Source organism: Pongo pygmaeus, chromosome 9, assembly GCF_028885625.2.
Source record: "Pongo pygmaeus isolate AG05252 chromosome 9, NHGRI_mPonPyg2-v2.0_pri, whole genome shotgun sequence".
In the NCBI taxonomy this organism is placed as follows: domain Eukaryota; kingdom Metazoa; phylum Chordata; class Mammalia; order Primates; family Hominidae; genus Pongo; species Pongo pygmaeus.
The window spans coordinates 130,523,685-130,551,165 of record NC_072382.2 but is presented as its reverse complement, the minus strand read 5'-3'; the positions used below and the strand labels follow the sequence as shown (position 1 = coordinate 130,551,165).

The following is a 27,481-nucleotide window of genomic DNA, read 5'->3' as shown; positions in this document are numbered from 1 at the left end:
GAGAGAGAATCGTAGTGATATTACCAAGGAAGGGAAATGAGGAATGACTGGGCCTCCTAAATAAGGCCTGCTTTGACCTGAGAGTGCAGAAACAAATCTGGGACATTGGGAATCTCTACCTCCATAAACCTTTGTGCCTCTCCTCGAACCATGCACCCATTTCGATCCTATATCAAGACGATGTGTGCTCTTGTTTCTCCTTACCCTTTCTCCCCACTCATTCCTTACCAAACTTATTTGGGGTCCCATGAGGCTCAGGCAGTGTAAGCAGGAGGGCCTGGGATAGATTTTTCTTTGTATCATCCATACTCGACTCAGCGAGTGTTCTGCATGTGGTAGGCACTCTATAAGTGCTTATTTAACTCAATTGAACACAATGTTAGTTGTCACATCCTCTTCTGGAAACCTGCACTGATTTTCCCGTCATTGACAACAGAAAACCCAAATTCCCTATAGCCTGGCACAATAGGCTTTCCGGGGTCAGGCCTCACCTGTGTCCTGCCTCCTCACCTGCTGCCCCATATCAGTGGCACTCTCACTGGCCTGACACCATCCCGTGCTCACACCCTTTCCGTGCTGGTCCCTCTCCCTGGAATATCCTGTCTGGTAAATTCTGAGTCATGTTCAAAATCAACTCCAGGCCGGGCACGGTGGCTCATGCCTGTAATCCCAGCACTTTGGGAGGCGAAGGCGGGTGGATCACCTGAGGTAAGGAGTTCAAGACCAGCCTGCCCAACATGGTGAAACCCCGTCTCTACTAAAAATACAAACAACTTAGCCTGGCGTGGTGGCGGGCACCTGTAATCCCAGCTACTCAGGAGGCTGAGGCAGGAGAATTGCTTGAACCTGGGAGGCGGAGGTTACAGTGAGCCGAGATGGCACCACTACATTCCAGCCTGAGCAACAAGAGCGAAACTCCATCTCAAAAAAAAAGAAAAAATCAACTCCATTGTTCCTCCTCCTCTATAAATCTGTTCCTGACTCTGTTGGGTCTTTCCAGTAGAGCTGGTTGCTCCCGCGGTTGGGTTTTTGAGATGTTTTGCACCTAGCACCATGAAAACACTTGTTTTTAGTGTGAGTGTTCATTTACACCTCTTTCCTTCAAAGGATCTTAAATTCATCAAAGACAGGGACCATGTCTTATGCATAATTGCATTCTCAATTTTGCACACTGCCCAGGATAGTAGGTACTCAATAAAGGATGATTACATCAATGAAAGAACAAATGGGTTCCATTGATCTACTTTTGGAATCTCAAGCAGGGTTTTCCTATACTTATCCTCCTTCTTCCCCTTTCTTTCCCATGCGTCACTGCTTCATGGGGCTCAGCACGTATATGGCAATAGGAATGCATCTCTTTTATTTCTTTTTCTGGAATGTCTCCGTCCTTGTGCACAAATTTCCTAAGATTACCCATAGTGTTCCTGCTCACCATGCTTCTTGGGTTTCTGATGTTTGCAAAGACATTGACTCATCACCTGGAGACATAGACACCCATGGAGATGGGCCTTCCTGCACCACAGTGTACCTCCTCCATGAAGCCCTCCTACATGAGTCCAAGCCCACAGGGAGCTTCCATCCCACCTACACTGCCTGAGCTCCCACTTGCTCCTCTCTTCTCTTTAATCGTGCCATGGTGCCAGCTGTCATGTTGTTATGGAGTGAGTGTTTGTGTCCCTCCCCAGACTCATACATTAAATCCTAATGGACAATGTGATGGTATAGGAGGTGGGATCTTCAGGGGGTGATTTGATCATGGAGGTGGAGCCTTCAGAGTGGGATTAGTACCCTTAATAAAAGGGACCTGAGAGAGCTAGCTTGCCCTCTTTCTACCACGCAGATACACAGTGAGGAAGACAGCCCTCACTAGAACCCGATCATGCTGGCACTCTGATCTCAGACTCCTGGCCTCCAGAATCCTGAGAGATAAGCATTCACTGTTGATAAGCCACCCAGTTATGGGACTCCATTACAGCAGCCTGAACAGCTAGGACAGGGATATTTTTCCTCCCGATTGTTTGGATTCTCCCCCACCCCGCGGTTCCCAGCGCTCGATAGGAGAATGACTGCACGAGGTGTTTCCGCATGGCCTTTCTGCACACTGGCCTCCATCCTTCATTCCCCAGGCTCTGCGCTTTCCCAAAGGGACTTTACCTCATCTGAGTAGCTCCTGATCTAGCGATATTAATCCACCACATCTCAAGGACTGTCATTTTTGTTATAGAATACATCTTTGATAATTTATACGTTTTTGGAAGATAGTTGAACTTTCCTGTGGAGGTCACGCAAATCTCTTGGTTCAAACACAGGTTAAAAATGGTAAGATCCTCCCCAGCCGACAAAGCTGCATTGCCTGAAGTCTGAGCAAGCAAATCCTGCAGTGTTTGCTGGCACTGTGGGCGGTGGGCACAGCAGGAATGGCATTGTGAGGGCCATCTCTGGCTAAGCAGCCAAGGTGTCCATCATCACCAAACTGGCATCTCCAGGCTGCTCTGCTCCTCGCCTGAACATCCCCCTCCTGCCCTTCACCCTTCTCTGAGAAGCATCCCTTGACCTTGTCAGCTTTTCCTCTGGTTTCTCCCCCTCCTCTCCTCCATACCCTGTCAAAATGTTTCAGGTTTTCCATATTCCCAGGACCTTGCTAGGCTCAGCCCATATAGTAAATGTCATATAGTCATGTGTCAAATGTCATATGGTTAAGTCATGTCAGGGGTAACTTTTACATTTTTACGTGAACCTCCTGGACGTTCAAAGGAGTGAACTCATGTCGAGGATTTCAGGCAGACGGAAACGTGATGGAGGCTTCTGCGGGGTGGGTCTTTTGGAGCATCCTACCATACTACCTGGGCTGCCTCCATCTCTGACCAGCTGCAGACAGAGAGGAGAAACATTCCCACTACTCAGGATGACCAGGGAGCCTCTGACTCTAGCCACTTAGTGGGGCCTTCTTAGGCAGGAAGAGGAGGGAAGCAGATCCCTCAAATTAATACCTGGACTGAGTCATTGAGCTTGGGATTCAGAGTTTGGAAAGTCACCCAAATGCCTTCATTCCCAAACCTGACCTTCTAGAGATCCTGGAGCTGGCAAGCTTCAGATTCATTTGTGTCAACATGTTGTTTGGTTAATGTAGCTGAGCATCTAGGCCCATTTTCTTAGAAACAGGAAATCCCAGCGTGCCAAGAGTAAACATCCCAGCCCCCAAAGGTTTGGGTTCATGTAGGAACTCCCTGACCACAAGGGTCTGTGGGTCTGTGTGCTTGAGCCAGGCATGCTCTTGCGCCCATAATTGATCTTGTATAAAGAGATGGTCTCTCTACAGCTCAGCAGCTGGACTGTGAGACTGAACCATGCTTGAGGCTGGTTGGGAATAGGCTAAGGACAGGGTCACAATTTCAAACATAAAGCAAAAAAGTATTAGGGCTCTTTTATAACTTGACAGGCATCTCCCTTGCAATCCCCACCACAGACTCTTCAATTCTAGTTTCTTCTCTTTTTATTATTTGTTTCTTCTATGACAGCAGGGACCTCGTCTGTCTTCGCCTCCATTCCATCCCTATATTCTACACCATGCCGAGAATAGGAGGTGCCAAGTACAGGCTGGCGGAATGAATGAATGATTGAGTGGATGGCACCACGTGAATCAAGGCAGCAGAAGAAGGCATCCCTGAAGGGCTTGACCATTCCTGCTCTCTGTGGTGCATCCTACAGGGGTGAGCTGCACATAGTTACTAGTCTTAAGGGGCTCACAGAGAATTAATTCTCTCTCACAAACTTGCCAGCCCCTAGTTGGCAAGGACAGATTCTCCAGAAGCTTCTCTGGGTTAGTTGAGTGAGCTCAGGTTAGCTGGGGCTGGAGGAGAAAACACTGGCTGTGCAGAACTTGACTTGGTGGAGGGGGAAGGGCCGGGGGTGGCCAGAGGCGGCTTCTGTTGCACAGAGGTCCAGCTTGCTCGCCAGACAAAGAGCCCTCAGAAAGCACCTTCCCCACCTCCGCCACACACAGAGAAGGCGCAGAGGGCCTGGCCTCTTTCTTACAAGGAGCCCGGCTGACCCTGTTGCTGTGAGGGGCAGAAAGAGTGGCAGGCAGCTGCTTGGAGACGCGGGAGTCGCTGAGCAGGGCCCGCGGAGTCTGACAACGGAAGAAAAGAGGCAACCCTTCTATTATTAGTGGCTGCTTTCCACATATGTGTAAATCAAACAGCCTATGCAAAAAGAGGCCTCCTGGTAGCAGGAAATTCAGAGTTGTGGGTGTCTTTGTGCTATCAGATCAGGCTCTGGGCTTGCCTGCAATGCGCTCTTGGACGGGCTTCCATCTGGGCTGCATTAAGAGGCACAAGGAGGTGAGCAAAGGCCCGGCTTGGCCTCCCCACCCCCCAGTGTTTCTGGTTGTATGACTCTAGGGGGACTTTGTGACTTTTTAAACATCGTCTTTTCAGCATTTCACGTGGGCTCCTTTTTAGAGCCTATACTGAAGATTTTATGAAAATACAAAAGAGATAAGGCTGCCTCTGTTACAAAATGCCATCCCAGGTCCAGAAGCTGGGCATAACTAAAATAATATATACTATTCCAGAGCCCAGGACTTGACTTCTGTGTTTAGTGGTTTGCTGTATTTCCATCAGAAGTAGTGATATAGTGTAATATTTAATGATACAGGAACATGGCCGTAATTTAATATAAAGAGAATAAAAGGAGGTTACAAAGCAATATGATTCTGGCTAGATAAAATAATACATATATGTCTATATATTTGCATTATAAAGACCGGAAGGAAGGGCACCAAAATATGAATCGGCTGCTTTCTGTATTGTGAGACTATGGGTGCTTTTACATTCTTATTTTGAAATTTTCTATATGTTTTAAATTTTATACAAGGATGAAGTGACACTTTTGAAATCATTATTTTAAAAAACTTGATGCATGTAATGAGTTTTTTAAAAAAAGTAAGCCAAGAAACAGAGAAGAAGTAGTAGCACCTGCAGGATGGGCTTACTAACTTAGTGCTGTTTCTCAGCAGTCTTGGGTGGGATTTCCATGTCCCTTGTCTCCCCTGGCACTGACTCCCTCTCCTCCCTTTTTCCTTGCCCTGCATAGCTCTTGTCCATTTCAGTCGGTGACCCCATGCCACTGGAGCACCTTGCTTTCTCACAGCACTGACCTGCCCAGCGCCTTGCCCTTGCTTGTCCCAGGAAAGCAAGTGAGGCTCCAGAAACATGAGCAGACGGGATGAATGTAATTCAGCTCCCAAAATTTGCTGTAAGTCTCCGTTGTCCTTCAAGTCCACCAGAGATCGTGCCAGTCCTATAGAGCTTAGACTGAATGCAGAGCCCTCGCTGTCTTTGTGTAATGCACTGTTTGACAGCTAATTAGGTGGATTTCAGCAACTTCACAATGTCACATCTATCAGAGGCAGGCAGCCTGAGACTCCCAGGGGAACTTATTCAAGCTATAAGTAAATAAATATTACAGATTTTACACACACACACACACATACGGGGAAAGGGGAGAAAGAGTACACACACACGCAGACCATTTTGTCCTCACAACGTTACGAACTGTTTTTTTGTTTGTTTGTTTGTTTGTTTGTTTTGTTTTTTATCTAACTGATGAGGAAACTGAGACTCTGACAGGTCCAGTCACATGGCCGGAAATGGCAGAGCTAGAATTTGAACAGGGTCCTGCCTGTCTCCAAAGCCTGGACTCTTCACCAAAATGCCTTCCCCTCTCCCATACTGCAATCCAGGCAGGCCACTGTGGGTGTAGCGAGTCCCAAAGCTCCGTAATTACAGGGTTCAACTCTGCCTCCAGAATAACCATGAAAAAATTTGTGGAAATGTTCACAACAGCTCTTTACTTCCAGGTTCTGAGATCAGAAACGGAAGTTTCAAAATACCGAAAGTTCGTTTATGTTGAACATAGTGCTTAGGCTAAAAGCAGGAAGTCCAAGAAAGCCTGATCTCATGAGATTTTTTCAGCCCAATTTGGATCCACATCTGCACTTCTGGATTTTCCACTGAGTCTAACCTCAGCTGCTCTGCTGGTCTCACCGAGTCTGCACCTCCAGCATGGGGCACAGATAAATAACAGTCGACTGCTATTCACTAAGATTTACCCAAGGATTGGCCACTTGAAAAGTAGTGAGCTTGGACAGGCAGTAGAAAAGAACAATTGAAATTTGAAAAATAGGCGTTTCTTTTCATAAAGTTAAAAAAACCCAAACCAAAACAAACAAAACTCTAAACAATAACTCATCCAAATAATGGTCTTGCTGTTGTCTCCAGGTGCAGGAAACAAGTGAAAAAGAATCTTACCACCTACTCCTTCCCACCCCAGTCCTGGTTTCTCCATTGGTCAGTATCCGGCCAGCAGAGGGGAGGGGAAGGCAGTGGCACTCAGTGGTGTGCCTTGGGCTGCCAGCTTTGGGGGAGCCTCTGAATGTTGGGGAGACTCATTCCCGTATCCCCACTCCTATAGCTTGAGGCACTTTGGAAAGCAAGTTTCTCATGTTGCAGATGAGGAAACTAAGGTTAGGAGAAGTGGAAGGATTTGCTCAGACCACACACATCTAATGATGGCAGGAGCTGGGATTAGAACCCAAATCCACAAAGATGTGGCCTCTTTTTTGAATCATAATAGCTGCCCTGCTTACTTCTCAGCATTTGAATGGAGTAACGGACATGATAGGGTTTGCAAATGACAAACATAAAGTGTTAGTTGCTGTATCTTGGCATATTCCAGGTAGTGGCTCAGTTAGTGTTGCTGGTGCTATATTTAATTTGGGTCCCATTCCAAGTGTAGAGTTTTCTGGGGATGCCATTATCTATGAGGCTTCTCTGCCAGGAGGGCTCAGAGGCTCCCAGGGAACACTCCCTATACATGTACCATCCCCAGCAACACCTTAGAGATCCTTATGGGAACATCTGGAGGAATTCTGGATCACAAAGATCTACAGTGCATTGTGGTGTGAGCTCCTCTATTCAGGGACTAGAACTCATTCTTTTGAAGCACAATTTCAAATCAGCCACACCCAACTGCAACAGTCCAGGAGAGGTAGTAGACCACATCTTAGAGCCACCCCTTTTCCATTTCAGGCACCCAGGCATGCAGGAGTTACTCTCTTGCTTTGTAAACCTGTTCAAACTAGGTGCAAAGTGGATGTAGCATGACACATTCAGCAGATGTGTGGCCTTGAGTGAATGATTTAACTTCTCTGAGCCTCAGTTTCCTCCTCAGAATGTGGTAATTGCAATATATACTCGTGGGTTGGCAAGGGAAGTAAAGGAGATGTTTATAAACCGCCTGTCATGCACACAAAGAAAGACACTTCCTGCCTGCCCTGCAGTCCCAAACTGCCCTTGCGGGTAGACCGTCAGCATGTACATGCCTTAGGAACAGCATCCCTGGGCTCCAGAAGGACCTCCAGAATCTGGAAGAGCAAGTCCTTAAATCTTGCCATATACTATTTCGTTTTCAAGGAATTTCTTACAGGTAGCAATTATGAAATAAATGTCACACAATAGCAAAACCATCATGCGTGTGCTTTTCTATCAGTGAGGTCCTCCCGGGAATCTCCTCTCTCCTTACACAGGTCCAGTGAGGCCTCCTTAGCCCCGTCACAGGTGTGCATTCTTGGCTGGGTGCTCTGGGTTGTGATGCACTTGGAGCAGGCGTGAGGAGGGTAATCTCCCCATCGCTCGAAGCTGAAGTGGGAGGAAGCAAGACCTTTCATGTGGCAGGGTCAGGCACTCTCCCCAGAGCAGCGTGTGCCCCGGAAGCCAAGCCGGTAGGACTAAGCAGAAGCCGCCACTGCTTCCTCCCTACCTTGGAAAATTACACAGCATGCCACTTTGCCTGCTGGCTGCCAGGCAGATGCCCTGCTGCTTTCTGAAGCTGTCCTACCTACTTAGGATGAAAACAGCGATGTGCCCATGCCCACAGTGACGAGCGTGCCCTGCCTTCTTCCTCCTTCCTGCACTGGAAAAAGTACAGGGTCTGTAAACAAGTCATTAGATTCAAGATCCTGCCCAATTTAGACTCTTTGTCTCAGTTTTCTCCAGAGTAAACTCGCGGTCACACCCACTCAAACCAAGCAAAGCCCAGAAGGAATTCAGAGCCCTGTGGCCAGGCTCACCGCAGCTGACCCTGAGATGCCCAGAGCTCCAGCCCTCCTGGACTGGGAGAGGAGAGTGGGAAGCCCAGAGCACTCCATTCCATCAGGAGCAGAGCAGCGGCTCTGATGGGCGCATGGCTAAGATCCCAGTGTCTAGGTTCAAGTCCCCAAAGCAGCTTTTACTTTTGGAACTAACTCTCCAAACTATCAAAAATCCAAAATCCACCTCCTTTGAAGTCTGGCAAGAAAACCCCCACGATCAGCTTCTCTTTATTCCTGTACTTCCCGTACAGGCAGGCTTCTAGAAAACAGAGGTTGGAGAAAATGAAAGTCAATGCCAAATACTAACCAGACAGAAGAATAACTGCTTTTCCCCACAGCACCCCCACCCCCAGCTCTGGCATTATGGGCTGGGGAACTAGGCCCCTCTCCTGCTGCTGAGGATCTGTTTATTTTGCACTCCATAAAGGGAAACCAGGCCCTTTTCTGACATTTTGGCTTGGAGGGGGTGGGGAGAGAAGGAGGTCCAGAATTTAAACTCAAAACCAGATCAACTTCTCTAAATCTCCTGGTGCTTTTGCTATGATTCCTAAATGGGCTGCATTGTATGAATCAGCCTCTTTACTCCCCCAGCCAATGTGCCTCCATTTCTAACAGTCTGGCTCCTAACCCTACCAATGCCATAAACTGCCATGACCCCTTATTGACTTCTAACCACGCAAATGCTTCCCCAGATGAAATTAGGGACAGGCATACTCACAAGCAGCTTGGCAGCTCTCCCTGCCTCTCCTGCAAGGAAATCTGTGCCTACATCACAAACCTTTCTCTCCTTAGTGGATGGTGGCTTCCTTTAAACAACACAACAGGGAATTTCCTTTGTCCTGGAAATGTTCCGCTTGTCATCAATGTTATCCTTATCAGCAGACCACAATGCAACCAGGAGAGGCCCCAGCATGCTCAGGACTCGTGGGGTATCATGCAAAATGTTTTCTTCATTTTTTTTCCTCTGCCTTGAATTCAAAGCATGACCTTTATGGGTGGAATTCAATCAGGTCATCTCTCAGATTCCCCAGTGGGAAAATAAAAGTGGCACAAGCAAAGTCTATTGTTTCCATTGCAAGAAGGTAGAAATGCTGTTTTCTCTCTAGATCATCCAACTAAACGAGGTGGGACGGGGGATACGGAGATAATAAAATGACCCTTACACATTGAGATCTTATTAATAAAACATAGCCTCGGTCCTGGTAGTCCCATAGAACTTGCACAGCAGGGGCTCTGCAAATGTCATTGACTCCTCAACTTTTCAGTCCTTCACTGTGGCTTTCACTATTTTTAATGCAATTCATTTCTATTTGGACAAGTTTGAAAATAAATTTTTGTTTTCTTTAAACAACAGGCAAGCAATACAGTTAGGAAAAGGGTTGGAGGCATGTGGGAACACCAGAAGGCCAGAGGAATTGCAAAAATAAACTTCTGCTAATGGTAACACTCTTGTCTTCCAGGGCAGGAATAATTAATTGTATATGTTTAATCACTTAGCAACCCTGAGCTCTTATTCTGAAAATCTCAAAATATTTCACATATGCAGTGAGTAAAGTCTTTGGTATCAGACAGAACCTGCTAGCTGCACAACTTTTGGCAAGTCACTTGAGTTTCATATGTCTTGGTTCTTCTCACTGGGTGCGTGCGAGTCATGATAGATGGATTCCTTGGGGCTGTGGTGGAAGTCAAGTGCTAAAATGCCTTCAAGGGCCGGGTGCGGTAGCTCACCCCTGTCATCCCAGCACTTTGGGAGGCTGAGGCTGGCGGATGACGAGGTCAAGAGATCGAGACCATTCTGGCCAACATGGTGAAACCCCGTCTCTACTAAAAATACAAAAATTAGCTGGGCGTGGTGGTGCGTGCCTGTAGTCCCAGCTACATGGAAGGCTGAGGCAGGAGAATTGCTTGAACCTGGGAGGCGGAGGTTGCTGTGAGCTGAGATTACACCACTGCACTCCAGCCTGGCAACAGAGCGAGACTCTGTCACACACACACACACACACAAAAAAAAAAAAAAAAAAAAAAAAAAAATCCTTCAAGTGTTTAGCACAGTGCTGGGCTGATCAGTAACTACTCAGTAACCATCATCATCATCATCATCATCGTCATTATTGTTATTGGCATTACTGATATCTCCTGCCAAAGTTGTTTAAAGTAATAATGAGGTATAGGGAACAGCCATTCCAGAAAAGATCTTAAAAGCCAATCCCAGTTATCAAACTCTGTAGACTCTCTAGAATCTTAGATCAGAGGGTTTCCTCAGAAATTCTAACAAACACCAGATATAGATAGCATGCCTGTTTAGTAGGTGTTTCTTTTTTTGATCTTGCAAAATGCTTTTACCGCCATCTTTATTACAACATCACTTCGAGGTAAAATTATCATTGGAAGAATCTCCCTGTTCTGCAGTTGAGGAAACTGCAGCATGAGAAGGCCCACGTCTTTGATGGAGATCAGGACAGCAGTTTATGTCAGCGCCAGCCAGCGCATCTTCCAGAGCTCTATTTGCCAAAGAGTTGCCTTTATTTTTTTTTTTTTTCCTGGCCAGTGAAGAGTTATATCAAGTTGAAACCCAGAGCTTTCATAGGCTGAGATTTCTAAAGGTGGAATTCAGCCTCCTAGAATCTTCTTGACTTTGAAATTTCTGGATGCATTGCATAGTAAAGGCATATTAACCTATACATATGTACTCTATGCACTCAGTAAAACATTAGTCTGATAATGCCTTCTAAGGTAATTGTCCTCTCACAATATTCTTCATTACACTCTACTTGCCTTTACTGAAGAAGAGAGTGGCTAAGAAAATGGCTTATGGCCACACAGATAATGCCTGGGGGGACTATGGTTAGGATGACTAAGCTCAAGGTACTTAATTTAGCAATGCCCCGGGTGGCCATTTCCCATTCACTCATCCAGCAAAGACTTATTGAAAGGCCTGTTCTCTTTCATACTGACTCCGAGGCTTATCTTTCAGGGTTCGGCCTAAATGTCACTTCCTTAAGGAAGCCTTTGACCTCTGAGACTAGGTTAGGTCCCCATGTTATGCCCTCCCAAGGCACCCCATACTTCCCCTTTCGTAGAACCCTTTGCACTTATAACAACAAGCTCAATACCTGTTTTTTTTTGCCTTGACTATTACCTCTGTCCAAGGAGGAACCATACCTGTCTGCTTTACTGCTGTACTCCAGCAACTGGCACATAGAAGCTGCTCAATTAATACATGGATACGTGTCAGGCACTGAGGACTTGAGGGCAAATGGCCAGAGTTTCTGCCCTCAAGGAGCAAGTAACTCACTCACTTTGTTCACAGAATTGTATTCTATACATACTCCTTACCTTCTTCCCAATGCAATCTGAAAAAACAACAACAAAAAACAATGGTGGAATGTTTTAAACTGAAGAGGGATTTTTCTGAAAAGGCATGAGCTGCAGAACTGTCAAACTATTGATAAATTCTGCATAGTTAGGAAGAGACTAATAAAGACTCTAATTGGACATTTACAATTTTATCCTTTCTGGAGGGCAGGTATGAGTGAGAAGCAGGACTACAGTGCTTCATCACCCCTAAGACCATTACATAGAGTTGGACCTCTAGGAACATGGCCTCATTTTCTGAGAGGAGTCTGCCCATCTTTGTTTTAAACAGTTCACTTCACAAATTTATGCCATTCAGTGACGGACACAGGATGGACCTTCGCAATGATGTGTACCTGAAGACTTCCAAAGAAAAAGCTGCTATAGGTCTGCTCATTAGCGAGACCTCAGTAATGAGGTCAGATCTCCCCATGAGAAAGACTGGGGTATTTATTCCTCACAGTAATTCTAAAACCACAGGAGGTGTAGCATGCCATATATTTCTATTATCCATGGGTGAGAAGTATGAAGGGTAGAGAGAAATTGCTTCATGTCTCAGGGATATCAAGGATATAGATCTTTGGAAAGTGTATGATATGTTTTGGCTCTGTGTCCCCACCCAAATCTCATCTTGTAGCTCCCATAACTCCCACGTGTTGCGGGAGGGACCTGGTGGGAGATGATTGAATTATGGGGGTGGGTCTTTCCTGTGCTGTTCTCATGACAGTGAATGGGTTTCATGAGATCTGATGGTTTTTAAACAAGCTCTCTTTTTGCCTGCTGCCATCCATGTAAGGTGTGACTTACTCCTCCTTGCCTTCCGCCATGATTGTGAGGCCTCCCTAGCCATGTGGAACTGTAAGTCCAATAAACCTCTTTCTTTCTTTTATAAATTGCCCCATCTCGGGTATATCTTTACCAGCAATGTGGAAACAGACTAACACAGTGTACCACAGAACAGCACTAGCTTAATCCATTTTGTGTAGCTATAACAGAATATCTGAGGCTAGGTAATTTATAAAGAAAAGAGGTTTATTTGGCTCATGTTGCTCATGGTTCTGCAGGCTGTACAGAAAGCATGGTGCCAGCATCTCCTTCTGATGAGGCCTCAGAAAGCATACAATTGTGGTGGAAAGTGAATGGGGAGCCAGCGTGTCGCATAGCAAGAGCAGGAGCTAGAGAGAGAAGGAGGAGGTCCCAGACTCTTTTAACAACCAGATCTCAGGCGAGCTAACTGAGCCAGAACTCACTTCTCACCCAGAGATGACACTAATTCCTTCACCAGGGATCTGTCCCCATGATCTAATCACCTCCCCCCAGACCCCACCTCCAACACTGCAAATCATACTTCAACGTGAGATTTGGAGAGGACAAACCACCAAACTGTGTTGAATACAAACCTAGGGAATACTCATTGGAGAGAAATTGGGTTTCAAAGACTACCAGTCTAACTAGTAAGTTTTAAAATAAAATTTTTTTAAAAAAAGACAAAGACTACCACTTTAGCTGGTTATTTGCTAAATTAAAGTTGCTTTGTTCACATTTATACTTAAGAAGAAATATTACAAATGGTTATAGGGATCTGGGAACTAGAAAAGCAAACCATCTGTTAATAGTATGGAGCACTACGTAATAGGAAATCATATTTTCGTGGTGGCATAAAGCATTAGAGCTAAAAATGACCTTAAAAATAAGCAAGTACAATGCCAGTATTTTGCAAATGGAGAAATTGAAATCGCCATTATGTATAATAGGGATTCTTTTTGGCCAAGATTATTTTTCAATGAAAAGGTATAGGGCAAAGCCCATAACTTTCTTTGATAAGCCCAATAAACATTCAATCATGATTCGTGAATATCCTTTTGATAAATTCCAAATGCCCTCATTTGATAAAAGGGAAATAAAGTATTACATTCTTAAAGGTCAGCAGAGAATTGATGATGAAGCCAGGAGATGGGATAGAAAACTTAGCTCCAGCCCCAGGCCAACATGATAATGCTGAACATTCACTTTTCATTTTATTTTGCTTTAATGTTAGTCATAAGAATAAATGGAAGTGTTAGTCTCCATGTGGACAACACATTGCTGACTCAGATCAAAATAATCCATGTAAATATGCCCCTCTGACTGAATTCAGATTTCAAGATGATGTTTTCAACTTGAATGATACAGACTTGCACTGCCCACTATGGTAGCTTCTAACCATATTTAATTAATTAGATTAATCAACTAATTAAATTTAATTGACTTAATGAAAAAAGAACACAATTTTACATTTCCTTCCTCTAGCCATATTTCAAATATTCAATAGCCACTCAAATAGAGAGTACAGTGGCTACCATAGTGAACAGTGCAGGACATTTCCATGTTTGCAGAAAGTTCTGTTGGACAGCCCTGATAAAGAAATTTTTCTTAATCTTTCACTTTCCTTGGACTTTAAGATAGAGTTAAAAAGGTTGAGAAAAACTGATAAAGTTTCCCAAATCTCTTCTCCTAAAAATTGTGCAAGAGCTATATCTGTTACAGAGTTTCCTACACATGAATATCTTCAAAAGAGAGATTTTGGAGCCTTGTATTGCCCAATAAAATACTATTGCTCCCAAATCAAATGCAAAATCAGAAACTTAGTAGCTGAAGAGATTATATTTTTTTACATGGTTAAGGTGGTAGGACAATGAGTTTGTCCAAACCCTTTATACAATCCAACATCATAAAGATAGACAAATAAATTTTCTGCTAGGCTGCATTTGCTTTCATTGTGTCAGATGTTCTTCATAATTTGAAATGTAAATTTGAGATGCTCTCTAATCTCTTTACCTTCACTCTGTGGTGTTAGTGTGGAAAAACACAGCATGCTCTTTCAATACAGCATCTTGGTCTTGGTGGTGATTTGCTGTCATGGAGAAAAAGCAGTAGGGCTGATCTTAGCTGGATTGTGGTCCCTAGGAACTACAGACTAGTGTCTGAGCATTCAGTGTTCGGCCTCATGAACTTTGAAATCCCAATTCTGTTGGCCAAGAATAAAACCCTAATACCTGGTTCAACGCATTCAATAAAAAGATTGTAAAAGAAGTTCATCATTTTAATACTAAATGTCTGAATGAGCACTTAAATGGAAATGGTCAACCCCATTTTCCTTTCTTCATCTCTTCATTTTTGAGCTACTTCAGTGTGGGTATAATATGGGCAAATGTTCTCCTTCCCTTCACTTCTGGTCACATAATCATACTTGGTTGTGCAGTGTACTGTGAAAGACAGCAATACGAGCTTTCCTAAAATATTGATGATGCATGATGAGAATAAAGACCAACCCAGCTTTCTTGGCCTCGTTAAGTGAAAGAAGGGCCTCCATCACTTGTGACTTCAACACTAAAAGAGGATCATCTTCAAGGCAAATTACTTCTTTTGTTCTGTTGTCCCTTCACTCACACCAAAGTCAGTTAAACCTATTAGTAGCATTTACACTTAATACAGACTGTCACGACCCAATTAAATTCACATCCCTTAATCAGGGGAGTTCAGTTCTACTGGTATCTCCCTCTGAATTAACCTACTTCTAGCCTGGTTCTGTACTGTATTACCACAAGGACGTGGGGAAGATAATAGAAGAGGTGGCGTAGATGTATGGGTGGAGGCAGCCATAGGTATTTGGTCAGCCAGACGGATGTTTTAAAACTATTCACAAGGGAGTGCTGTAGCATAGGTTGGACAGGAGAATTTTATTCTCTGGTGTTTTCTGTTTGACACAACTCTCTTTATCAGCAGCATAAGCCTGGAATTCCTGAAGCCACACTCATATCCTGCCATCGGTTTTTACGTAAACCCCCCATTGATTGGGATGGGAGTTTCACAAGTAGAACAATGGCCGGATACGTGGGAGGCAAAGGAGGAATATGGGATGTTTGATCTGTACTTGTGCATTTGTAGGGGATGGTGTCTACATGGGCAAAGAGATATGAATAAGTCACTAACTGATGAATTTAACCACATGCAAGCAAGTCTTTGAAATCACTAAGGCCAGAAAAAAGCAACCCAACAGATTTAAGTTACGTTTATTATCTGTTATATTCATGCATCGACTTGAATGAGAATAATAACTAAGATAATAACAACTAGCATTTGCACAGCACTTTACAATTACAAAGTGCTTTTACTTCCATACTACTTTTGATTCTTATTATTAGTAAGGTTGGTAGAAAAATTAATGTTACGTATTATTACTACCAGTACTACTATTATTTTACAGGTAGGAAAGGAGATTAGAGAAGTTATTATCTGACCCAAGACCACACAATTAATAAGTGGGTCTGAACCTAGATTTTCAAACTTCAGACTGCATGTAGCTTTCACAAAATCATTCTGCCGTTGTCACAGTAATCTGGCAAAATACTCCAGAGGTTTACTGCCAGCCTTCCTAAGGTTTTGTCTCACCTTTCTTAGGCAAGAAGCACCTTACAGCACACAGCATTCACACATTATATTTACATCGCGTGGGCATGAAGTCACATTTGGTAACTTTGGCTAACTGAATATTGGCTGACTGAACTTTGCCTGACAAATAAAGAGACAGGGCGAATGCTCTTTCTTTAGTAAAAAGTCCAAATAAGGCTCGGAATCTGAAATGCTGCATGGTTTACAGCAGTCTTGTTACATTGGCAACAAGAAAGCCATCTAATGAGCCACCCAGGAGTTAGTCAAAGTGTAGTAATTAATTCACGCTTTTCTTGAAGAAACTCAAAGCAACTCACTACTCCAGATTTTTACCAAATCCATGGAAGAAGAGGATCATTAAGAAGCCTTAATCCTTTTGGGTAAATGGACCCCCTGAGAAAGGGAGAGTAACTTGCCCAATGTCACCAAGCCAGCCTAAGGCAAAACCAGGTACAGAACTCGGACCACCCAAGCTGGTGCCCACATTAGCACTTTAGAGGGACCGATATATAAAACTCTCTCAGGGGAGCTATGCACAGGTGCACCCAGACAACTTCGCCATCAAAGTTTTTAAAGGAGGTGGAGAATGAGGCTTGCTCTAATAGCAGACAACGAACTCCTTCCAATCAGAAGGGAGTTAAAAGTAGTGTTAGCATATGGAAAATGCCAGTCCACCTGTTCCATCTTGGATGAGACTGACCACGCAACTGACTGCTTGTTGATGGTAACTGACCACAGTAAAAAGGATTCTTGTGTCTCATGTAACGCTCCTCTCCCTTTTCAGTAGCTCTGAGCTGAAAGCCTCCTCCCCCATGCCTAGTGATGGGGAGACCAAGGCACCCACCTTCAAGGATACCCCTATTTTCCCAGGAGTTTCCCTTCACTGAGGCTGTATCTCTCCTTCCCTTGTAAGTGTGCTTGTACTGTGCACACTAACAAAACATTCTTTCCTGTTTCCAATTATTTTCAACAGTTAAGCATGCAAATGTCTGAACAACATTTATTAAGCTTCTATGGACATTTAGGAGAGAAAGAAAAGATGAACCAACAAGAATCTGAATCATCAAAGAGCTCTTACAAAACCAGTGTTTTGAGCCTTTAATTGGAAGTGAATCAGAAACAGGCGTGTGAAATTTCCCATGAAATACACACAGGGTTTTAAATTTTTTAAAAAGGTGCTCTGGGCAGAGAAGAGTCTGGGTCATACCCTGTCCAAACTGATAGGAAGAAATAAATAATTCTGATGAGCTCTAAACCCAGTCCTACTGCCCCATCATGGCTTGTCTACAAAACTCAGGGGGCAAACTCCAAGAAGGCAGGGAGGGGGAGCCATGGTAATTCCTTTAGCACACTTCAGACTCAGTACGTTTATAGAGACCCACAGTCTCCAGAAGGAATGGCTTAGAAGCCCAGAGCAGCACAGCCACAGGGCTGGATGCCTTCCCCAAGGCACCCTGGGAAGTCTCCACATGCTGGTTTCCTGAAATGACATTTCTAGAAAAGTCACCTGCTCTTTCTCCCTCTCCTTTCCAGAAAAGTGCAAAAAGTACAGGTGGCTTTCAAGTCCCTCACCTCTAGGGAAGTCCTATGTTGCACCAAAGACTGTATTTGAGAAAGAAGACTTGTGGCCTTTGACCAATGTGTTCTCATTATGGAGAAGTCGAAGGGCAGGTTAGCATGGTTCTCTACAGGCAGTGTTATCAGGGCAGGGGAAGTTGCTTGAGATAATGTATGAATCTTTTCTTCAGGATTCCTGACTGGGCATGAACCTGGGTACAAGGCTATTGACAGAGTACTGTGCTGGGAAAAGAAAGATCCCAAGCTCATAGTGTGGGGCAGTCATTTTAACCCCTTGCCTTTGCTATCGCCCAAGCAGGTTATACGAAGCAGAGCACACCAACCGTGCCCATAACCCCCTCACAGTCTCCTCATGTCACATAGTTTCTGAGTTATTTTCTTCTTTGTGAGTATTCTTTAAATCCATTTTCAACTAGACATGATAACAATGAGGATTGGGTTAGGAAAAATCATTATGAATTAACCATGTTGAATTAGCCCTAAGAAATGCCTCTTGCCAGAAGAGCTACATTTGTTTTGTTGTTTACCCTCTTCCAAATCAGCAATCCTTTTAAAGAGAAAAATATACTTTAGTAAAATTTGGGTGGCTACATGATTACTCACTTACCCATGTGGTTCCCATGGAAAGTGCCCTCTTCAATCACCCAGGAATATTATGACAATGGTCAGAAAATAGGACCAGTGACCAAAGAAGCATGAGTCCCTGTGGGTTAAATGAGCCTTGATGTCTTTGCTCCAGAAAACACCCTCACTGTAGAGCATGGTGTTTGGGGGCATGAATACTTGAGTTCTGTTTCCAGGGGCTCTTGCCTAGTTCCCATCTTTTGACACACTACATCTTGAAGCCTCAGTTATCTCTCCGTCAATGGCCTCTTTCTTTCCGAGACTACTGGGGAGGTGGCTGTCCTAAGTTGGCAATGTGTGATAGGTGCTTTGGGAGATATGACAGAGAAACAAGCAGCTTTCTTAACAGTGCTCCCTTGTTACCCTGGGTCATGCCTAAAGGTCTTTCAGTAGTAATGTGTAGAGTGGATAGTGAGGCCACATTGTAAGGAGTGATGTGGGAGACACTCCAGGCAAAAGAGAAAAGCAGTGATCTCAACTCAATTTCTGGAATTTCTTCTTCAACTGACTTTGATGATCCTTTGGATACACCTTGAAGCTTCTTTTCCTATATGCATGTTTCTAGAGTCAGAACTGCAAAAACAGATAGGTTGAAATCTCTAGACAAGGGGGATTTCTTGCACGCCTGTTGTGTTGAGCTCAGGTAACAAAAGGTTAAACCCTATGTAGAGAGGTGTTCCACATCCCTCTTGAAGGTGTATGCATGTATGAGGTGGGGGTGCTTGTGCACTGAAAATGGCTTAATTTTCCTACTTTGAATAAAATCAAACTACAACTAGGATGAATTCAAGTAGTTCATCGACCCCTGGTAATTGCACATAGGATTCATCGGGACATTACACAGAATGCTGTGGGAAAAAAAAAGCAAAGGCAGGCGCTTGGCCCTACGCATTGAGAATGAAAATTTTAAAATAATAGGTTCTTCAGGGCTAAATTGTGTTTGCTCCCAAGGATCCTTGGAGCTATGGTTTTCTTTGTTCTGCCAAAGGAAAAAGGAAATATATCAGGAAGCTGGGCCAGTCCACAGGAAGTCTCACTTGGTCTGATAAAAGGAACTGGTGTGAGGCAGCTTTGGATGCAGTTATAAGTCAATCAGCCTTGAAATAACAAGAAAGGCTATTCAAGAGAAACTGGAGCCTGAAGTCAGCCCTACTCAATGATTTCCTTTTAACCTTGCAAAACATTCCCTTCTTTGTGTTTTATATAACCTCCTGAATCTGTTATTTTTTTTAAAAAATTGTGTATAGTTTTGTGTGTATATGAGTGGAATAGAATGAAGAAGAGAGCAAGATTTCGAGCAAGAAAGGAAGAAAGAACAAAGGTACAAGGGTAGATGAGGAAGCCTTGGCAGGTCAAAGAATATGCCATTCTCTATTGAGCTATAAAACATTTAAAAATCAACTCATTGGATCATTATGTAAAAACAGAACCTGTCAGTTTCACACCAGTGCACCTGCTAACAAAGCCAGGCAGGCTTTCTTACCTGGGAAATAGGCCTTCTTGAATAAAGAGTGGTGAAAAATTGAGCAGTTTCATGAATCTGACCAGTGCAGACTGTGGATAGTGGTCACTTAGACAAAGAGATAAAACAAATAGTAACAAAACCTACATGGTCCCCATAGATGGGCTTGTAGCCTAAACTATATGGAGATGTATGTATCAATCTGGTGATGTATCAGAGTGGCTAAGCTTTATGGAATTTGGAAGTAAACAGGATTAGGTTCAAATCATTGCTTTTCTATTTTCTACCTGTATGACCATGAGTAACTTACCCAACCTCTTCAAAATGGAAATATTACATGCATCACAGGGTTGTTACAGGGATCAAGTACATGTCTTAAAGGTTTGAATAGATATTGGCACCTTGAGCTGGATAGATAACTTATTCTCTTTATAACTATGATTGTTCTTCCTCATTTTTATTCCCCTTCTGATAAAAGATGAGCATCTCTTTCTCTTAGGTGAGTATTAGGGAAAGAAAGGCCTTAGCTTGAGGTCATGAGGACCCATGCAAAATGGTGGGTGATACAGTTTCAAACTGAATTGGGGCCTTCTGGGGTTGACTGTGTTTGCCCATAGAACACCACTTCCTGTTTTAACAAGAAGAAAAAAAGCCTTCCAGAAAACCCATTAAGAGACTCAAAATTCTTCTTGGACATCAAATTATTGTTTTTAGAAGAGCTAAGTGTAAATGAATCAAAACCAGACAAATTCAATTTCCTTTCAATTAAACAGGATTTTTTTAAAGGCCAGGGAAAGACGCTTGGAGCCAAAGAGTGTTTTGGATTTTAAATGAGACCAAATTTTGGAAAAGAATCTAAGACCCCAGAGTGGCGTCAGGCCCTATTCTTAGTTTGCATTAACAAAAAGGGATTAGCACAGTTCCAGTGTCACTTGGCAATAAAAACAACCAGCTCAGAGAAACTCACCAAGCACCTGCTGAGAGCCCCTGCCTTCACCTGGCCTTGAGGGTCACTCCACAGTATGAAATGTAGCCCTGAGATTATGGGAGAAGAGCCACACAGGATCAGATAGAACATCCACGTGAGGTTCTATCATCCACACCCCCAAATAAGAAATGTTTTAAAGCCTGTCTAGGATCAGAGTCAAATGAACATGAGAGCTGAAAGGAAATTTTGAAATCATACCTTCATTTTATATATGAGAAGACCTTTAACATGAATGATGAGGAAGTGAAGTGACTTGCCTAACATCCCATAGCTAGTTTGGGATAGAGCTGGGGCTGGAACTCAGGTCTCTGGATCCTAGGCCAGCCAATTTCTCCCTGTATTTACCTCAATTTAGAATCTTAAAGTCACCGGGACCAGCACATTCAGGATAAAATCTTGGTGCCCATTCACCTTTTTACAAGTCTGTTTTTGTGTCTCTCTTTGCTTTTTTTTTTTTTGAGACGGAGTCTCGCTCTGTCACCCAGGCTGGAGTGTAGTGTTGCGACCTTGGCTCACCACAACTTCTGCCTCCTGGGTTCAAGCGATTCTCCTGCCTCAGCCTCCCCAGTACTGGAACTACAGGCATGCGCCACCACGCCCAGCTAATTTTTGTATTTTTAGTAGAGGCAGAGTTTCGCCATGTTGGCCAGGATGGTCTCGATCTCTTGACCTCATAATCTGCTAGCCTTGGCCTCCCAAAGTGCTAGGATTACAGGAGTAAGCCACCGTGCCCGGCCCAATATTTTGGAACTTTTTGCTTTTTTCCATGTAATAATATACATTGGAGAATTTTCTAAATTAGTGTATACGACAATTGATTTTATCCCATTTTGTAGTTGCATGGCATTTTCTTATATGAATCTTTCCTCCTTTGTTTATCTAGTCCCCTACTGATGGACATTTAGATTATTTCCAACTTTTGCTGTAACAAACAATGCTACAATAAACATATTGTACATATATCTGAGTGAACATAGCTGTAGAATTGGCATTATCAAGTTTGTATAAATATTTAACTTCTCAAATAGATGTTGCTCTGTGGAAAGATTATACCAAGTCATACTCCTACCAAGAGGATAAGACAGTGACATTTCCTTTACTCTTTCCAACATGAGACATTAAGCTGTTTTAGTCTCTGCTGTCCTCCTAGGTCATAAACATTGGAATTTTATGATTTTTATTTGAATGTCTTTATGCATGTGCTTGAAATTCTTTTCATATATTTATTGCCCATTTGTATTTTCTTTCTAATGTTGTCTATTCATAGCATTTTTGCCTATTTTCTGTTAAGTGGTGTGTCTTATTGATTTGTAAGTAGTCTTTGTATAATAGGACATTTATGCTTTATGTATGATAAATATTCTTTCTCAGTTTCTCATTCAGTTTTCACCTTACCTAGAGTATTTTTCTCCATGTTTTTTTTTTTTTTCTCTTTGAGACAGAATCTCACCCTGTTGCCCAGGCTGAAGTGCAGAGGCACGATCTTGGCTTACTGCAACCTCCACCTCCTATGTTCCAGCAATTCTTCTGCCTCAGCCTCCCAAGTAGCTGGGACTACAAGCATGTGCCAGCATGACCAGCTAATTTTTGTACTTTTAGTAAAGACAGGGTTTCACCATATTGGCCAGGCTGGTCTTGAACTCCTGACCTCAGGTGATCCACCCGCCTTGGCCTCCCAAAATGCTGGGATTACAGGTGTGAGCCACCGTGCCTGGCCCCATGTTAATATATAAATAGAGGAACTAAAGCTGAGAAAGAGAGAATCAGAAGAAGAAATATCCTTGGCTGAAGCCTTGGCCTTCCAAAAATATCCTTACAGTAGATTATATCACCAAGGGTGAAGGGGCAATGGAGAATATAAACTGGTTGTTACCTTTAAGAAAATGTGTCTAACCATCCTTATGATCATAAGCCACAAATAAAGATTTCTCCAATGAGTATTGCTTCTGTTGGAATTTCCAATACTCAGAGCTGAAAATCAGAAAGAAGAGAAATCTCTACTCTCTCAAAGTCTGGAAGAAATAGCATAGAAATCTTATTCTTGTTCATTTACATGAATGCTCTGTTGAGATTGGTGCCTGGTAATATTATTCAACATTTGGGTGAATGAATACATGAATGAATATTGAATACATGAATGAGTATGAATCCAGTCATAAATGTCTAAAGACAAAATGACTCTGTAGACATGAGAATTTCAATGGAAACATATGCTTTTCCATAGACTGTAACAGCAGTAACTTAAAACAACTCACGAGCAGAGTAATTTTCTAATATTAACCTGTTTGTTTTCACACTTTTGCTACATGAATGGTACTGCAGAATTGCTCACTCTCCGATTCCTTTCCCATAACATCAATGAATACCCATATTTTCAGACCTAACAACTCTGCTACTGGAGTGTTAGATTCCAGTAGACATGTGAAACCCACACAATGTCTAGAAATTCAAGGTTAAAGCTCCCATGGCACCTGTAATTCCGGCCTCTTGCATGTGTGCACTGAGATGTGACATAAGATCTTTCATTGCCTTGGACACATAGCACTGGCTGGGTAAATGGGGCTTGCTCTTGGGAAAGCATTTCAGTGTTCAAGTCTGCTTTCCCTTTGAGGTGATTTGAAAAATTCTCATACTCTGAGATTTTGATCTTAAACTAAATGGCAGACACATTGTTTCCCAAAGATGGCAAATCTCTTAAATATGTTAGCATTTGGTTCATTTTTGTAGGGATGAGCAATTTTGAAGTTACTGTAAAGTTGATCTGAATTATCTGAAAATGCATCTGAACACTCTATCTCTGATCCTACTTGGAATGACGGTGATGAGTCTCTGCGTTTTTGGTTTGCTGGGGTGAAGTGTCAGTATTCCTAACTGAGACCAGGGGCCCAGCCAACTCATGGAAAAATGTCAGACTTGTCTGAAGGCCCACAGAAATTTGATTTGAGTTTTAGAGAGACATTTTTTTTTTCTTTTGTCTCCTCTCAAGCACTATCTGCTGACTCATTCTCAAAAGGAACTAAAATTGTAGCCCAGGATAGAAGGCCCAATTGAAAAGATTGCTCATGGTGAAATCCCCTGGGAAGGAAGGGATGAGAAGGATAATCACAGTTTTATGTCATCTGGTGAAATAGAGTTTCTCCTCCCTCCCCCTATGCCATATTTAATCAACAGGTGTCTTTGAAGACAGAAGACAGCACTGCTGGTTGCCTGAATCTATCTCTGGTTGTCTAATCCTGACTGCTGCTCATTTCTTGTGTGGCCTCTGATAAGTGATGGAGCCACTCCCATCTTCATTTCCTAAGGAGCAGAGGGTAGGAAGGATTTTTTCTAAGAGACTTGTACAGCTATGTAGATCATCCCTCTAGTCACAAGTTTTCATTCCTCCTTTCTATACATGTTACAAGACCCAGGCTATTATTATTATTATTATTATTTTGAGGCAGGTATTCACTTTGTCATCTAGGGTGGAATACAGTGGCGCTCATGGCTGATTGCAGCCTTGACCTCCCCGGGCTCAGGTGATCCTCGCACCTCAGCCTCCTGAGTAGCTGGGACTACAGGTGAGTGCCACCATGCCCAGCTAATTTTTGTATTTTTTGTAGAGACAGGGTTTCTCCATGTTGCCCAGTCTGGTCTTGAACTCCTGGGCTGAAGTGATCCACCCATCTCCGTCTCCCAAAGAACTCAGATTACAGGCATGAGCCACCATACTCACCCCCAAATTCTTTGTTATAGTATGTAAGGTCCTCTGTAGTCTAGTTCCATTCAGTCTTTCCAGTCCCATCCTCTTCATCACCTGTATACTTTCCTCCCCAAAGTACCCTTCCACTCTCCCAGAAAGCCCTTTACCATAGTTTCCTGTGCAAGACCTACCTATCTTTCAAGGCCAGGCTTAGATCCACCAGTGCCAAGAGGCAGTGTGGCCAGTGTGTGTAGTAAAAGCAGGAATCGAGAATGAGAAACACTGGGCTTGAAACCCAGCTCTGTCCCCTGTTAGTTATACTCTTGGGCAAGTTGCCTCACTCCTCTGAACTTTAACTTCTTCCATATGAAGTAGAGACATCATGGTATTATCTCCCATAGGGCTACTGTGAGAATGGGATGCAAGAGTGTGTGGGTCAGTGATCTGTGAAGGGACTGTATGATCTGTGAAGAGGTTTATGAAAGGGCCTACATAAACAACTATTATCATGAGGTCTTTCTCTGTCTCTCCAGTTCAAATCATCCTTTCTTTTCTCAGGGCTATGGTAACACTTGCTGCGTTCTGCGGGGCACACACACGTGGCTTATCTTCTCGCTAGATCTCCTGGCAGAGCCCTTTTGCCATTGGGGTTCTATCTTCACAGAACATAGTTTAGTCCCTGCCTAACAGACATGCAATCACTTTCATATGGTTGGTCAGTTTATGATGCCCCTGAGACTGAGGTACCACCAATCCCCATAAGGCCAGCTAGCTTTGCACAGGAAAGGGTTATTCCATAGATTACCTAAATTTTGTCAGATTTGCACTATACTGGCCCTGCAGATAGTGTGGGGACGTATAACCCTATCCATAGCCTCTGGGGAAACATCTCAGTGCACAGGCAACTGATGGTGGGTCTATCAGGTCAGTGGCAGAACTATAATACACAAAGAGTGACATCACTTAATGATACCATCCCATGGATCAATTAATACATAATGGGAAGAACGCTATAGATATGAAATCATTAAAGCAACAGAAATTGAAACAGGGTGTAGTCTTCTGCAGAGGAAAAGACACCTGCATAACTCTGAGATTACGAAAAAAGCTATTGTGGCTGGTTGAAGGTTTTATGAGATTGTGTGTGTAGGTGTGTGTTTGTGTGTATATAACAGACAATGTCCTTTAGCCTACTTAATTCGTTACAAAACAACAAGCAAAATATAGACTTAAAAGGAATGTTTTAAGTACAGAACAAAAAAACTATCAATACAAAAATTTTCTCAACTCTTTTCTTTCTTTCTTTTTTTTGGCTGGGGGTAACTTAGTACTGGCATTAGACTAATGCTATATACCTAGAAAGAGGCTTGGTTTAAATCAACTGTTTTTTAAACAAATGCCAAGTTAACTGTTTAACCCCAAACAGAAAGAGACATCAAAATCCCAAATCTTTTTTAATGCAATTGTTATTCAAGACCTACTTACATCACAGTTTGATGGATCCATAGGATGCCTTCTAATAGATTTTATTTAAATAGTCCAATATTCCATTATTAAAGGAGCGGAAATAAGAATTCAGTCTACCTGCCCATGATATGTAGAAGGGCTTGGGTATTTCAGTAAACTACTATATTTTTGGTTGTCTCCTTGTAATGGAGACTGTTTACTTTGTCTGCTGGAAAAGAAGGATTTATTTTGGAAAACAGTTGTATAAAAATTCTATCCAAAAATTTGGAATTTGTTCTTTTCTTTAAGGATAAAAATAATTCAAGATGGTGGTGATACAATTTTATTTATTTTTCATTAAATACCAGAGGTGTCTTTAGTGTAAAGTGCCAAATTCCTTATGATTTTTCTTTTAAAGACTTCTCTCTCTGTCTCTCTCTCTCTCTCACACACACACACACATGCACACACAAGCACACACACACTGCCTCCATGATTCTATAATTCATAAAAATGTAACAAAAGCAAATGATATTTTCATGGTATAGTGGAAAGAACACTGGCCTAAGGGTTCAGAGCCCTGAACTTTCACCATGACTCTGTTGGTAGTTAGCTGTATGATCTCGGACAATTCATTTAACAACCTAGACCTCAGTTTCCCCACCCATAAAGTGAGAAAGTCAAGCTAAACACTCTCTAAAGCTTTGGAGTTGCCAACCTATAAACTTAAATTTGGATGGCAGTGGAACTGGAAGGAAGCCTTTTGGTGGAAAATATTCACACACAAAACAGGATTCCACTTGGTAACTACCTGAGGGGAGCAATTCTGTGTGGTCACGGGGACAGATCAATAGACAGAGACCATCTTGTCTGGAGTTCTTGTGAATCCAGGTGACATGGAGATTACAAGGTGTGTGTGGTAGAGGGAGGCAGCAACACCTTCTTGAGGACAGAAGTCAAGCCTCTGTTCCCAAGTATTCCTCACTCTGCTACTTCTTCCAAACCTTGTCCAGATGTTTCCCTGCCCTGCCAGTGACAACCTGCCCTCCAGGGCCTTGCAGAGCCAGCAGTAACCCTGGCCCTTCTTTCCTGCTGTGCTTGTCCATTGTTGACTGGCTGTGTGGTTGGTGCTGCACTCTTCTGAGTTAATGACGAGAGAGTGTCTCTGCCCAACTGTGACTTTGTTAGACACGCTTTTCCTCACCATCCTGGCCACATAGCTTCATTACTTTGCATTCCCTAACCTGCGTTATTGTTCTTCAGAAGATATATCACCACTCGATTGAGATTGTTCTCTGTATGTGTCAGCTGCCTCCACTAGAGTCTACATTCCTGGAGGTTTTTGACCCCTGTTTTATCCTCAATACACAGTGCAGAGCCTTGCAACATAATAGATGCATCATAAATATTTGTTGAATTAATGAAATATGCATGATGGTAAATTTGGACCTGTGTTCTAATTTTCTGACCAATCTGTCCTAGTATGCCCATTCCCAAAAGTAAAGTTCAATTAATGTGTATCCAGCTAAGGTGGCAGACTTTAAAACATTATTCCTGTGACTTGTGGCAAGGAGGTGCTTTGGCCCCATTTTCTAGATAAGGAAATAGCTTCAAGAGGTGCCTTGCTGTAAGGCACATGAAGTTCATTTAATGTGTATCCAGCCAAGGTAGCAGACTTTAAAAATTCTTCCTATGCCTTGTGGCAAGGAGGTGCTTTGGCCCCATTTTCTAGATAAGGAAGCAGATACAAGAAGTGCCTTGCTA

At 43.0% G+C, this 27,481-nt stretch overlaps 1 protein-coding gene and 1 long non-coding RNA gene across 6 annotated transcripts in view; one reads left to right on the top strand and one right to left on the bottom strand.

The window, feature by feature from the left end:
- FLI1 (Fli-1 proto-oncogene, ETS transcription factor) overlaps positions 1-27,481 on the bottom strand; it is a 121,995-nt gene that overhangs the window by 87,341 nt on the left and 7,173 nt on the right. The window lies entirely within an intron of this gene.
- Positions 3,419-7,527, top strand: LOC129007707 (uncharacterized). The gene is made up of 3 exons (XR_008492385.2): positions 3,419-3,710; positions 5,095-5,256; positions 5,861-7,527. It is a non-coding gene; the product is annotated as an uncharacterized LOC129007707 (long non-coding RNA).